Raw genomic sequence first — 15,510 nt, 5'->3', positions numbered from 1 at the left:
TTATTCAGTCCTCGAATATATAAGTCAAGACTTACAGCATTCGTGTACGACTATTAGTGACGGAAAATTCTTTCATAATGTTTATAATAATACGGATCTGAAATAACTAGGATAATATTACTATATTTATTATGGTTATAATACACTTCTGTAGTCTTTCGTATGTTTTTTTCTTCTAGAATTAGAGAACTAAGATCCATTTCTTTTTTTGTTTCATGTGTGTATGACACGGAATTGAATCGTCTCGAAATTATAAGTTGGTAACCAACTAGAAATACCAAGTTTGGATTAACCTAGAAAAGGCGTAAGATAAATTAGATAAGTCTTAAGGGAAGACAAACGCTATAGCATTAGCTTCATTTTGTGCTACGTGACTGCTTACGTCACAGTGGAATAGTCTCGAAATCACAAGTTAGTAACTAACTGGAAATGTCACGCACGCCCCAGAAAACCGTTAGCGGAAGCGAGGTAGGAGTTAGCTGTGAAAAGATGACTGTATTTTCTTTGAAAATTTCTAGCCGAATTTTCGTGACATTGAATCGCGTCAAAACTTACAATTTCAAAATGTCTGTCAGTAGTTATAGAAATATACTTTTTTATATTAAGCTTATGCTGACATAGAAATATAACTTTATCACTGGTGGACTAATTTTGGTCATCTGTGAGTCAAGGCAACAATGGAATATTCATATATATGTAAAAACGGCTCGTTTGCGTTGAGAAAATTTTTTAAGTAGAGGAGCGAACAACGTTTCGACCTTCTTCGGTCATCGTAAGGTTCACAAAGAAAGGAAGAGGTAACTGACCGGAGGCTAATCACATGTTTGAAAGGGGTTGTGTAACTGAGTGTTGGAATGTAGAGGGTGTGCTTAGATGTTTGAATATATAATTTTATATTATTTATTATTTATCTATAGACATTCCCAACAACCAATTAGCAACCCTCATAGAATTCACCACGATGAAGACAAACTTCATGTTCAACAACCACATCTATATACAAACAAATGGCCTATGCATGGGCAAGGCAGTATCACCAGCTCTGGTCAATACTTTTATGACACAAATTGAAACACAAGCAATTAACACAGCATTACATCCACCACTATACTGGTACAGACAAATATGTAGATGACAAGGTTGCAGGATTCAGATCTACAGAACACACACTTACTTGTTTCAATCACATTAACTCTATACATCCCAACATTAATTTCACATGTGAACAGGAAGAAAGCAATCAAATATGTTTTCTTAACCTCAAAATTACAAGAACCGATACACAATTTAAAACAGAAATCCACCGAAAAATCACCCATACTGGACTACACATTCCTTGGGACTCAGCACATGAAACAAAACAAAACTCAACATACTAAGAAACCAAATAAACACAACCATAGAACTGTGCTCACCAGATAAAATTAACGATGTATTAAATAAAATAAAACAATACTTCATCATTATCAGTAAGATTCCTCCACAAACCGTAGAAAACTTTACACGCACACACCTAGACAGAAAGCAAAATCAACCAACAAAAGTAAATATATCTCACGAATCAAAAAATTTCGAAACCATATACTGCTACATACCATATATTCCCGACATCAGCAGACAAATAGCCAACATCTGGCAAAAAACTAGTAACAAAATATGACATTCCAGTTAATACCAAATTTATTCAAAAACCAGGCACAAAACTGAGTTCTATACTATGTGAAAGCTACACTGACAAAGACCACACCAACATTATTTATAAAATACAATGTGATAACTGCCACGACTTCTATGTTGGAGGAACAAGTAGTAAAATGGAAACCAGATTCAAAGAACATAAAAATTCATCTTCACACGTTCTCGAACACTGGAAATGAAATAAACACAACATACCCATAGAAAACGCCCAAATACTAAATAAAGAAACAAACATAAACAAACGCAAAATTAAAGAAGTCTTACTAATTCAACAACTCAAGCCAAAGATAAACCTTTACACTTATTTTAAAAATAATATAATAAACAATAATAATAAAATAAATAAGATAAACTTATATATTCAAACATCTAAACACGTCCTCTACATTCCGACACTCAGTTGCACAACCCCTTTCAAACATGTGGTCAGTTTCCGGTCAGTTACCTGTTCCTTTCTTTGTGAACCTGACGATGACAGAAGAATATCGAAACGTTGTTCGCTCCTCTACGTAAAAATTTTTCTCAACCAAAACGAGCCGTTTTTACATATATATGAAAGGGCGACTATTTTGGGTGTGACGGAGATTCGATTCCGCAACTATCAGATTGCAAGTGGAGTCCCCTAAATTTCTGGCCTCTGACACCATATACAAAATAAAATGTTTGATGGCACTTCCTAAAAAACCCGTGGCCTCTCCTTCCCAAATGTACGAATAGAGATAATCGAAACACCGTCACGTGATTTCGTTTAATTCAGTTTCTGTTGATTACTTGTTATTATATATACGTATGTCAACAAATCAGGTGGCATTGGACTTTATACTCATAGGTCGAAAGTATTACAAACGCGAAAACAAAGAGTCACAGTATGATATCTTCCTGAGACCAATAAATATTAAGTGTCAAGTAAATCATGTAACATTTGCATGTTATGTTATGTACTAAACATTATGATAAGCCTACTTGTTCAGTTGAATGTCATCTCTGTAAGAACTTTCAAGGAACTTCCTTCATAGGTACCACTTGAAATAATTTCAAACGTTCATCACTACCAAGGAAAAAAAATCTCAAGAATATGGTTTCAAATTCATGTACTTTATCTTAACTGTTAGAAATAAATAATCGAGGGGGTGTAGCTCAGTGGTAGAGCATTCGACTGCAGATCGAGAGGTCCCTGGTTCAATCCCGGGCGCCCCCTATGTGTGTTCGTTTGTCTAGTGTGCCAACATCATAAACGGTGACTGAGATTGTTAACATAATTTTACGTTGGAGGGAAAAAAAGATAATTCACAATTTTTTTTCGAAATTACTTGAATGCTTGTCTCGAATCTGTGATTCAAATATCGAAAAGTGGAATTTCTTCTCAACTAAATACGTAAAACTCTAGTCACTGGAAACTAATCAAGTTAAATGAATCTTAATAATTATATAATTTGGAATTAATTGAAGACAAGCCACTGGAACACACTTCGTGCATTTTACAAAATTTTTGTCTCTGCGTTACATAGTTTTCTCTATGCACTGTTCCAAATAAAGAAATAGCCATACCTGTTTGTTAGTGACGCTGTACAATAAAACTTTTCATACTCGTCAAGCTTTTCGTTCGAAATATCGCGGAGTTTCATAACTCAAAACTGGCCAGTTCAAATCCTCGTATCGTTCAAATGGTTGTTTCGATGTGTACTTATTATGTACAAATTTTCTTAAAGTTTGTAAAACTGTGACAATATCATGTTGTGTGTGTGAGTTAGTAAATCAGGGTACACGAATAGTGTTTCTTTTTGTTCACTGAGTGTATACGACCATATCCGCGCCACGTCACTGTTAGATTGTTTGGAGGGTAGTGATAGTAGGCCTAACCTAAGAGGGCATTCTTATTTTCACTTGCGTCGCTTGATTTGCAGTGTCGAATGTAAAACAACGTCTTTAAGAAATTCTAGTCCATTACTATATTAAATTAAAGGGACTTGTTACATCACAGCTACATGAGGACATTTAAGTATTTCAGTATGTTTGGCGAAAATAATACAAAAGATAAAGTAACGAACGATGGTTCAAATACAGATGATATAGTATTTAAGCGAAAACGAATATTTCTCTTATTTTGGTAATTAGTGGTCTGATATATTATTACAAGCATACAGGTTTCAATTGGCCTTCTGGAGGATGTGAATTTCAATGCTGGTGATTCGCGTTAGATTTTAAACAATACCACATAATATTTCTTGCACATTAAGTTTTGGTTGTATTGTATCAGCAACAGTGAATCTTCTAGCGTGTGCTGTCGTACTAGAATGACTAATTTACAGAAACACATTTTAAAAGTCATTTCTAAGGAACTTCACGCAAAAATGGAACATTTTCTGGAATACAAAAAAAGTTTCCTACTTTTTTTATACACAGATTTAGGGTTCGAATCTCCGCCTCACCACGCAGAATCTTCCTTTCAGCAGTGGGGACAGTATAAAGTGACGGTCAATTCCACTATTCAGCGCTTAAAGAGTAGCCTAAGAGTTGGCGGTAAGTAGTGAGGACTAACTGCCTTTCCTCTAGTCATTCACTGCTAAATTACGAAAGGGTAGAACAGACAACCTTGATGTCGCTTTGCGCGAAATTCATAACAAACCAAACCACAATCCTAAGAGAACTTGGTACAGTATTGTAGGAGAACCTACTTAACAACCAATAAGAACACATAAGATAGTACATTACTACACATCACAATTCTAAAACAGCCTGGTACAGTATTATAGGAGAACCTAATTAACAACCAATAAGAACACTTATAAAACAATACTCAACTACATTTCACAATTCTAAAACAGCCTGGTACAGTATTATAGGAGAACCTAATTAACAACCAATAACACACCTATCAGATAATACTTTACCACATTTCACAATTTTAAGACAACGTGGTACAGTATTGTAGGATAATTTAATTAACAACCAATAAGAACAACTATAAGATACTACCTTATTAAATTTCACAATTCTAAAACAACTTGGTACAATATTATAGGAGAAACTATTTAACAACCAATAACAACACTTACAAGACAAGTTTCAACAACAATTAACAATTCTAAAACAGCCTGGTACAGTGTTATAGGAGAACCTAATTAACAACCAATAAGAACACTTATAAGATAGTTCATTACTAAATTTCGCAATCCTAAGACACCCTGGTAAAGTATTATAGGAGAACCCAATTAACAACCAATAAGAACAGCTATCAGAAAATACTTTACTACATTTCACAATTTTAAGACAGCGTGGTACATTATTATAGGATAATTTAATTAACAATCAATAAAAATACTTCTTGTAAGGTTGCAATTTACTACTATTCACAATTCCTAGCATTTCACACCAAACGTGAAGAATTTCGAAATCAAACTTTTCTCCCCTAGTGAAGAAAGTACATCATTTTATTCATAGCTTGTTATAATTTCATATAGTATTCTTTTATTCCGATTGTTACCAAATAAAAAGACAAGTTTCTAAGTGGAGTTTTTAATTCTTTTCCAAGTATTTGGCAAACGTTGAAACTTAATAATCATAAACGAAATAAAATGAATCTGGTCGCTTTCTTTACGCACACTTTAAACTTTGAAGACTATTTTACTTTCCTATTTCAGTCTCCTTGTCTATAAATTCTAACCCCATGTTCTGTTTATTCAGTCCTCGAATATATAAGTCAAGACTTACAGCATTCGTGTTCGACTATTAGTGACGTAAATTGCTTTCATAATGTTTATAATAATACGGATCTGAAATAACTAGGATACTATTACCATATTTATTATGGTTATAATACACTTCTGTAGTCTTTCGTATATTTTTTTCCTCTAGATTCAGAGAACTAAGATCCATTTCTTTTTTGTTTCATGTGTGTGTGACACGGAATTGAATGGTCTCGAAATTATAAGTTGGTAACCAACTAGAAATACCAAGTTTGGATTAACCTAGAAAAGGCGTAAGATAAATTAGATAAGTCTTAAGCAAAGAAAAACGCTATAGTATTGGTTTCATTTTGTGTTACGTGACTGCTTACGTCACAGTGGAATAGTCTCGAAATCAGAAGTTAGTAACTAACTGGAAATGTCACGCACGCCCCAGAAAACCGTTAGCGGAAGTGAGGTAGGAGTTAGCTGTGAAAATATGACTGTATTTTCTTTGAAAATTTCTAGCCGAATTTTCGTGACATTGAATCGCGTCAAAACTTACAATTTCAAAATGTCTGTCAGTAGTTATAGAAATATACTTTTTATATTAAGCTTATGCTGACATAGAAATATAACTTTATCACTGGTGGACTAATTTTGGTCATCTGTCAGTCAAGGCAACAATGGAATATTCATATATATGTAAAACGGCTCGTTTGCGTTGAGAAAATTTTTTTAAGTAGAGGAGCGAACAACGTTTCGACCTTCTTCGGTCATCGTAAGGTTCACAAAGAAAGGAAGAGGTAACTGACCGGAGGCTAATCACATGTTTGAAAGGGGTTGTGTAACTGAGTGTTGGAATGTAGAGGGTGTGCTTAGATGTTTGAATATATAATTTTATATTATTTATTATTTATCTATAGACATTCCCAACAACCAATTAGCAACCCTCATAGAATTCACCACGATGAAGACAAACTTCATGTTCAACAACCACATCTATATACAAACAAATGGCCTATGCATGGGCAAGGCAGTATCACCAGCTCTGGTCAATACTTTTATGACACAAATTGAAACACAAGCAATTAACACAGCATTACATCCACCACTATACTGGTACAGACAAATATGTAGATGACAAGGTTGCAGGATTCAGATCTACAGAACACACACTTACTTGTTTCAATCACATTAACTCTATACATCCCAACATTAATTTCACATGTGAACAGGAAGAAAGCAATCAAATATGTTTTCTTAACCTCAAAATTACAAGAACCGATACACAATTTAAAACAGAAATCCACCGAAAAATCACCCATACTGGACTACACATTCCTTGGGACTCAGCACATGAAACAAAACAAAAACTCAACATACTAAGAAACCAAATAAACACAACCATAGAACTGTGCTCACCAGATAAAATTAACGATGTATTAAATAAAATAAAACAATACTTCATCATTATCAGTAAGATTCCTCCACAAACCGTAGAAAACTTTACACGCACACACCTAGACAGAAAGCAAAATCAACCAACAAAAGTAAATATATCTCACGAATCAAAAATTTCGAAACCATATACTGCTACATACCATATATTCCCGACATCAGCAGACAAATAGCCAACATCTGGCAAAAACTAGTAACAAAATATGACATTCCAGTTAATACCAAATTTATTCAAAAACCAGGCACAAAACTGAGTTCTATACTATGTGAAAGCTACACTGACAAAGACCACACCAACATTATTTATAAAATACAATGTGATAACTGCCACGACTTCTATGTTGGAGGAACAAGTAGTAAAATGGAAACCAGATTCAAAGAACATAAAAATTCATCTTCACACGTTCTCGAACACTGGAAATGAAATAAACACAACATACCCATAGAAAACGCCCAAATACTAAATAAAGAAACAAACATAAACAAACGCAAAATTAAAGAAGTCTTACTAATTCAACAACTCAAGCCAAAGATAAACCTTTACACTTATTTTAAAAATAATATAATAAACAATAATAATAAAATAAATAAGATAAACTTATATATTCAAACATCTAAACACGTCCTCTACATTCCGACACTCAGTTGCACAACCCCTTTCAAACATGTGGTCAGTTTCCGGTCAGTTACCTCTTCCTTTCTTTGTGAACCTGACGATGACAGAAGAATATCGAAACGTTGTTCGCTCCTCTACGTAAAAATTTTTCTCAACCAAAACGAGCCGTTTTTACATATATATGAAAGGGCGACTATTTTGGGTGTGACGGAGATTCGATTCCGCAACTATCAGATTGCAAGTGGAGTCCCCTAAATTTCTGGCCTCTGACACCATATACAAAATAAAATGTTTGATGGCACTTCCTAAAAACCCGTGGCCTCTCCTTCCCAAATGTACGAATAGAGATAATCGAAACACCGTCACGTGATTTCGTTTAATTCAGTTTCTGTTGATTACTTGTTATTATATATACGTATGTCAACAAATCAGGTGGCATTGGACTTTATACTCATAGGTCGAAAGTATTACAAACGCGAAAACAAAGAGTCACAGTATGATATCTTCCTGAGACCAATAAATATTAAGTGTCAAGTAAATCATGTAACATTTGCATGTTATGTTATGTACTAAACATTATGATAAGCCTACTTGTTCAGTTGAATGTCATCTCTGTAAGAACTTTCAAGGAACTTCCTTCATAGGTACCACTTGAAATAATTTCAAACGTTCATCACTACCAAGGAAAAAAATCTCAAGAATATGGTTTCAAATTCATGTACTTTATCTTAACTGTTAGAAGTAAATAATCGAGGGGGTGTAGCTCAGTGGTAGAGCATTCGACTGCAGATCGAGAGGTCCCTGGTTCAATCCCGCGCCTATGTGTGTTCATTTGTCTAGTGTGCCAGCATCATAAACGGTGACTGAGATTGTTAACATAATTTTACGTTGGAGGGGGAAAAAAAGATAATTCACAATTTTTTTTCGAAATTACTTGAATGCTTGTCTCGAATCTGTGATTCAAATATCGAAAAGTGGAATTTCTTCTCAATTAAATACGTAAAACTCTAATCACTGGAAACTAATCAAGTTAAATGAATCTTAATAATTATATAATTTGGAATTAATTGAAGACAAGCCACTGGAACACACTTCTCACGATGTTTTATTCGTGCATTTTACAAAATTTTAGTCTCTGCGTTACATAGTTTTCTCTATGCACTGTTCCAAATAAAGAAATAGCCATACCTGTTTGTTAGTGACGCTGTACAATAAAACTTTTCATACTCGTCAAGCTTTTCGTTCGAAATATCGCGGAATTTCATAACTCAAAACTCGCCAGTTCAAATCCTCGTATCATTCAAATGGTTGTTTCGATGTGTACTTATTATGTACAAATTTTCTTAAAGTTTGTAAAACTGTGACAATATCATGTTGTGTGTGTGAGTTAGTAAATCAGGGTACACAACTAGTGTTTCTTTTTGTACACTGAGTGTATACGACCATATCCGCGCCACGTCACTGTTAGTTTGTTTGGAGGGTAGTGATAGTAGGCCTAACCTAAGAGGGCATTCTTATTTTCCCTTGCGTCGCTTGATTTGCAGTGTGGAATGTAAAACAACGTCTTTAAGAAAATCTGGTCCATTACTATATTAAATTGAAAGGACTTGTTACATCACAGCTACATAAGGAGATTTAAGTATTTCAGTATGTTTGGCGAAAGGATAATACAAAAGGTAAAGTAACGAACGATGGTTCAAATACAGATGATATAGTATTTAAGCGAAAACGAATATTTCTCTTATTTTGGTAATTAGTGGTCTGATATATTATTACAAGCATACAGGTTTCAATTGGCCTTCTGCAGGATGTGAATTTCAATGCTGGTGATTCGCGTCAGATTTTAAACAATACCACATAATATTTCTTGCACATTAAGTTTTGGTTGTATTGTATCAGCAACAGTGAATCTTCTAGCGTGTGCTGTCGTACTAGAATGACTAATTTACAGAAACACATTTTAAAAGTCATTTCTAAGAAACTTCACGCAAAAATGGAACATTTTCTGGAATACAAAAAAAATTTCCTACTTTTTATACACAGATTTAGGGTTCGAATCTCCGCCTCACCACGCAGAATCTTCCTTTCAGCAGTGGGGATAGTGTAAAGTGACGGTCAATTCCACTATTCAGCGCTTAAAGAGTAGCCTAAGAGTTGGCGGTAAGTAGTGAGGACTAACTGCCTTTCCTCTAGTCATTCACTGCTAAATTACGAAAGGGTAGAACAGACAACCTTGATGTCGCTTTGCGCGAAATTCATAACAAACCAAACCACAATCCTAAGAGAGCTTGGTACAGTATTGTAGGAGAACCTACTTAACAACCAATAAGAACACATTAGATAGTACATTACTACACATCACAATTCTAAAACGGCCTGGTACAGTATTATAGGAGAAGCTAATTAACAACCAATAAGAACACTTATAAAACAATACTCAACTACATTTCACAATTCTAAAACAGCCTGGTACAGTATTATAGGAGAACCTAATTAACAACCAATAACACACCTATCAGATAATACTTTACCACATTTCACAATTTTAAGACAACGTGGTACAGTATTGTAGGATAATTTAATTAACAACCAATAAGAACAACTATAAGATACTACCTTATTAAATTTCACAATTCTAAAACAACTTGGTACAATATTATAGGAGAAACTATTTAACAACCAATAACAACACTTACAAGACAAGTTTCAACAACAATTAACAATTCTAAAACAGCCTGGTACAGTGTTATAGGAGAACCTAATTAACAACCAATAAGAACACTTATAAGATAGTTCATTACTAAATTTCGCAATCCTAAGACACCCTGGTAAAGTATTATAGGAGAACCCAATTAACAACCAATAAGAACAGCTATCAGAAAATACTTTACTACATTTCACAATTTTAAGACAGCGTGGTACATTATTATAGGATAATTTAATTAACAATCAATAAAAATACTTCTTCTAAGGTTGCAATTTACTACTTTTCACAATTCCTAGCATTTCACACCAAACGTGAAGAATTTTGAAATCAAACTTTTCTCCCCTAGTGAAGAAAGTACATCATTTTATTCATAGCTTGTTATAATTTCATATAGTATTCTTTTATTCCGATTGTTACCAAATAAAAAGACAAGTTTCTAAGTGGAGTTTTTAATTCTTTTCCAAGTATTTGGCAAACGTTGAAACTTAATAATCATAAACGAAATAAAATGAATCTGGTCGCTTTCTTTACGCACACTTTAAACTTTGAAGACTATTTTACTTTCCTATTTCAGTCTCCTTGTCTATAAATTCTAACCCCATGTTCTGTTTATTCAGTCCTCGAATATATAAGTCAAGACTTACAGCATTCGTGTTCGACTATTAGTGACGTAAATTGCTTTCATAATGTTTATAATAATACGGATCTGAAATAACTAGGATACTATTACCATATTTATTATGGTTATAATACACTTCTGTAGTCTTTCGTATATTTTTTCCTCTAGATTCAGAGAACTAAGATCCATTTCTTTTTTTTTTGTTTCATGTGTGTGTGACACGGAATTGAATGGTCTCGAAATTATAAGTTGGTAACCAACTAGAAATACCAAGTTTGGATTAACCTAGAAAAGGCGTAAGATAAATTAGATAAGTCTTAAGCAAAAGAAAAACGCTATAGTATTGGTTTCATTTTGTGTTACGTGACTGCTTACGTCACAGTGGAATAGTCTCGAAATCAGAAGTTAGTAACTAACTGGAAATGTCACGCACGCCCCAGAAAACCGTTAGCGGAAGTGAGGTAGGAGTTAGCTGTGAAAATATGACTGTATTTTCTTTGAAAATTTCTAGCCGAATTTTCGTGACATTGAATCGCGTCAAAACTTACAGTTTCAAAATGTCTGTCAGTAGTTATAGAAATATACTTTTTATATTAAGCTTATGCTGACATAGAAATATAACTTTATCACTGGTGGACTAATTTTGGTCATCTGTCAGTCAAGGCAACAATGGAATATTCATATATATGTAAAAACGGCTCGTTTGCGTTGAGAAAATTTTTTAAGTAGAGGAGCGAACAACGTTTCGACCTTCTTCGGTCATCGTAAGGTTCACAAAGAAAGGAAGAGGTAACTGACCGGAGGCTAATCACATGTTTGAAAGGGGTTGTGTAACTGAGTGTTGGAATGTAGAGGGTGTGCTTAGATGTTTGAATATATAATTTTATATTATTTATTATTTATCTATAGACATTCCCAACAACCAATTAGCAACCCTCATAGAATTCACCACGATGAAGACAAACTTCATGTTCAACAACCACATCTATATACAAACAAATGGCCTATGCATGGGCAAGGCAGTATCACCAGCTCTGGTCAATACTTTTATGACACAAATTGAAACACAAGCAATTAACACAGCATTACATCCACCACTATACTAGTACAGACAGATATGTAGATGACAAGGTTGCAGGATTCAGATCTACAGAACACACATTTAATTGTTTCAATCACATTAACTCTATACATCCCAACATTAACTTCACATGTGAACAGAAAGAAAGCAATCAAATATCATTTCTTAACCTCAAAATTACAAGAACCGATACACAATTTAAAAGAGAAATCCACCGAAAAATCACCCATACTGGACTACACATTCCTTGGGACTCAGCACATGAAACAAAACAAAAACTCAACATACTAAGAAACCAAATAAACACAACCATAGAACTGTGCTCACCAGATAAAATTAACGATGTATTAAATAAAATAAAACAATACTTCATCATTATCAGTAAGATTCCTCCACAAACCGTAGAAAACTTTACACGCACACAGACAGAAAGCAAAATCAACCAACAAAAGTAAATATATCTCACGAATCAAAAAATTTCGAAACCATATACTGCTACATACCATATATTCCCGACATCAGCAGACAAATAGCCAACATCTGGCAAAAACTAGTAACAAAATATGACATTCCAGTTAATACCAAATTTATTCAAAAACCAGGCACAAAACTGAGTTCTATACTATGTGAAAGCTACACTGACAAAGACCACACCAACATTATTTATAAAATACAATGTGATAACTGCCACGACTTCTATGTTGGAGGAACAAGTAGTAAAATGGAAACCAGATTCAAAGAACATAAAAATTCATCTTCACACGTTCTCGAACACTGGAAATGAAATAAACACAACATACCCATAGAAAACGCCCAAATACTAAATAAAGAAACAAACATAAACAAACGCAAAATTAAAGAAGTCTTACTAATTCAACAACTCAAGCCCAAGATAAACCAATACAAAGTAAAACCTTTACACTTATTTTAAAAATAATATAATAAACAATAATAATAAAATAAATAAGATAAACTTATATATTCAAACATCTGAGCACGTCCTCTACATTCCGACACTCAGTTGCACAACCCCTTTCAAACATGTGGTCAGTTTCCGGTCAGTTACCTCTTCCTTTCTTTGTGAACCTGACGATGACAGAAGAATATCGAAACGTTGTTCGCTCCTCTACGTAAAAATTTTTCTAAACCAAAACGAGCCGTTTTTACATATATATGAAAGGGCGACTATTTTGGGTGTGACGGAGATTCGATTCCGCAACTATCAGATTGCAAGTGGAGTCCCCTAAATTTCTGGCCTCTGACACCATATAGAAAATAAAATGTTTGATGGCACTTCCTAAAAACCCGTGGCCTCTCCTTCCCAAATGTACGAATAGAGATAATCGAAACACCGTCACGTGATTTCGTTTAATTCAGTTTCTGTTGATTACTTGTTATTATATATACGTATGTCAACAAATCAGGTGGCATTGGACTTTATACTCATAGGTCGAAAGTATTACAAACGCGAAAACAAGAGTCACAGTATGATATCTTTACAGAAATGAAGTAAGCCGCTTGTTCTTTTCGTTCTGTCTGCTTGTTGTCTTACTGGTTTTCTATGTCCACGACGGAGTTTAAGTCTACGCAGATCTCAATGTGTTGGTTGGAAACCCCACACATAATATTTTGCCGTACACTCGGGAATTGGCTAATCTCAGGTAAATTAATACTTCGCTTGGTATTACTAGGCCTCAAGTAACTCAGAAATGCAACGTTAAGAGGCTGAACCTAAACAGCTAAAACAGGGTGACTGATTAGCTGTAACATTTCCAGAAAACAGAAGAAAGTACATATATTTATATATAAATGCAATTTAATTAAAAAAACAGTGTTATAAGTTACGATAATTACGACTACATATCTGTAAAACTAATTGTGAGTGAAACGTATATTTTAATAGCATTATATCTCATCATTTAACTCGCACAATAACAACAAAATAAATCAGGCGGGGTCGACATTTGATCAGACTCTGAACACACCCTAGCAATGACTGATTGAAGAACAGTGATTGCTCATCGGAGGTAACTTTGCTACGCCCCGTTAATAGTGAATTGGCTCTACGCCATTGTCAGTCAAGGCTGTCCTCACGCTGAGGCCGTCCGTCACGGAGCAAGGCTTGATCTGGAGGGAACGATGCCCTTCCGTATCTAGCCCTAACTTCAGAAACGTAAACCACATCTCAGTGGAGTGCTCGGACACGACCGTTTGCTTTTCTCCCGTGACTGAAGGCGCGCGTACAAACTGAGCATGAAACAGATAACAGTTGTGTAGATTGCTAAAACAAACAAAATGGATTATTAACGATACATGTTCAAATACTACAACGTGGTTCGTTTCGGTTTAATACAATACCGTATATGCGGACCTCCTGATCTACCCATGAAATACGTCACCTCACGTAAGTGAAAATTCTTAAAAACATACATATAAACCGTAAAAACTAAACTAAACTACGGACTTAAATTATGTCCCTGATATATGATGTGCATGTCCTCGTTGTGTTTAGTGAACTGATAGTGGTTAGAGTGCTTCAATGTTTGTAAAGTGGAAATGAATTGTATACGTTTTGTAACTTTAAATAAGTCTGGCGATCATAGCTGAACCATAACTTGTAATAAGGGGAACACGAGATAAGAGGTAGCAATTTGACATTTCAACATCAATCTAATTCATAAAAAAAAAGACATTTTTCCAGCAAAGCTTATATTTTCCAGGTGTGGATATTCAGTCAATTTCTGTATGTTGTAATGTGTTATTTTTCCTCTCCTTGATACTAAGCGTTACTTGTATGTTATAGCTGTCTTCAGTGAGTATCATATTTTCAAACCAACTTCATCTCAAGCGCCCCATCACAAAGTTATCTTGGATATTGTACGTTAGGGGGCGCTCGTGTCAGATGTTGTATATCATGTGTGAAGTACATAAACGCACATGATTATCTATCATGCGTATTGCTTATTTCCATTAAGTTATTGTAGAATTAAATTTTGTCAGCCAATTGTGGGTTCGAAAACAACTTTTTCAGAACACCAAAGGATCTCTAAGACTATTTTATTCTCGAGGTTAGATCGAATAAACGTTCAAACTTTCGAATGGTCTATAAATTAAGATAAATACTTCTAGAATTTATTGAGAAAATTGCTTTGCTTTCCTGTGATTGTAGAGTAATAAGTTTATAAGAGATGTACTTACTTAAAAGAGGCACAAGTGCCACTGTTTTCTCGTTTCCGAACTATTTTAGAATTAGAACTTCTAAGAGCTTCTAAAAGATCCATCAAACTCACTTAAATCGTCTAATCCAGTTGATTTTATAAACAGATTTGAGTAAACGATAGTTAAAATAAAATGTTTGTTAATTTAGGTTGCGTTGTTAACTGGTTTGTTTTGAATTTCGCGCAAAGTTACACCAGAGCTATCTGCGCTAGCCGTCCCTCATTTAGCAGTGTTAGATTAGAGGGAAGACAGCTAGTCATCACCACCCACCGCCAACTTTTGGGCTACTTTTTTTACCAAAGAAATGAGTGGGATTGATCGTCAAATTATAACGCCCCACGGCTTAAGGGACGAGCATGTTTGGTGTGAAGGGATTCGAACCCGCGACCCTCGGATTACGAGTGGCGCTGCTGCTTAACCAACTGGCCATGCCGAGCCTCAGGT

The 15,510-nt window shown here is 34.6% G+C and overlaps 1 protein-coding gene and 1 non-coding gene across 2 annotated transcripts in view; both read left to right on the top strand.

The window, feature by feature from the left end:
* The first annotated feature begins 2,824 nt into the window (after window positions 1-2,824).
* On the top strand, window positions 2,825-2,896 carry TRNAC-GCA (transfer RNA cysteine (anticodon GCA)). The gene has a single exon. It is a non-coding gene; the product is annotated as a tRNA-Cys (tRNA).
* Window positions 2,897-14,130: 11,234 nt separating this feature from the next.
* Window positions 14,131-15,510, top strand: part of LOC143254415 (zinc finger MIZ domain-containing protein 1-like) — a 156,995-nt gene continuing 155,615 nt past the window's right edge. Inside the window, exon 1 of the mRNA XM_076509535.1 lies at window positions 14,131-14,251. The gene's annotated coding sequence lies outside the window, so the exon portion shown is untranslated. The remainder of the gene's footprint in view (window positions 14,252-15,510) is intronic.

The sequence above is a fragment of the Tachypleus tridentatus genome, chromosome 6, assembly GCF_004210375.1.
Source record: "Tachypleus tridentatus isolate NWPU-2018 chromosome 6, ASM421037v1, whole genome shotgun sequence".
Classification (NCBI taxonomy): domain Eukaryota; kingdom Metazoa; phylum Arthropoda; class Merostomata; order Xiphosura; family Limulidae; genus Tachypleus; species Tachypleus tridentatus.
This window is presented reverse-complemented; position numbering and strand designations above follow the sequence as displayed.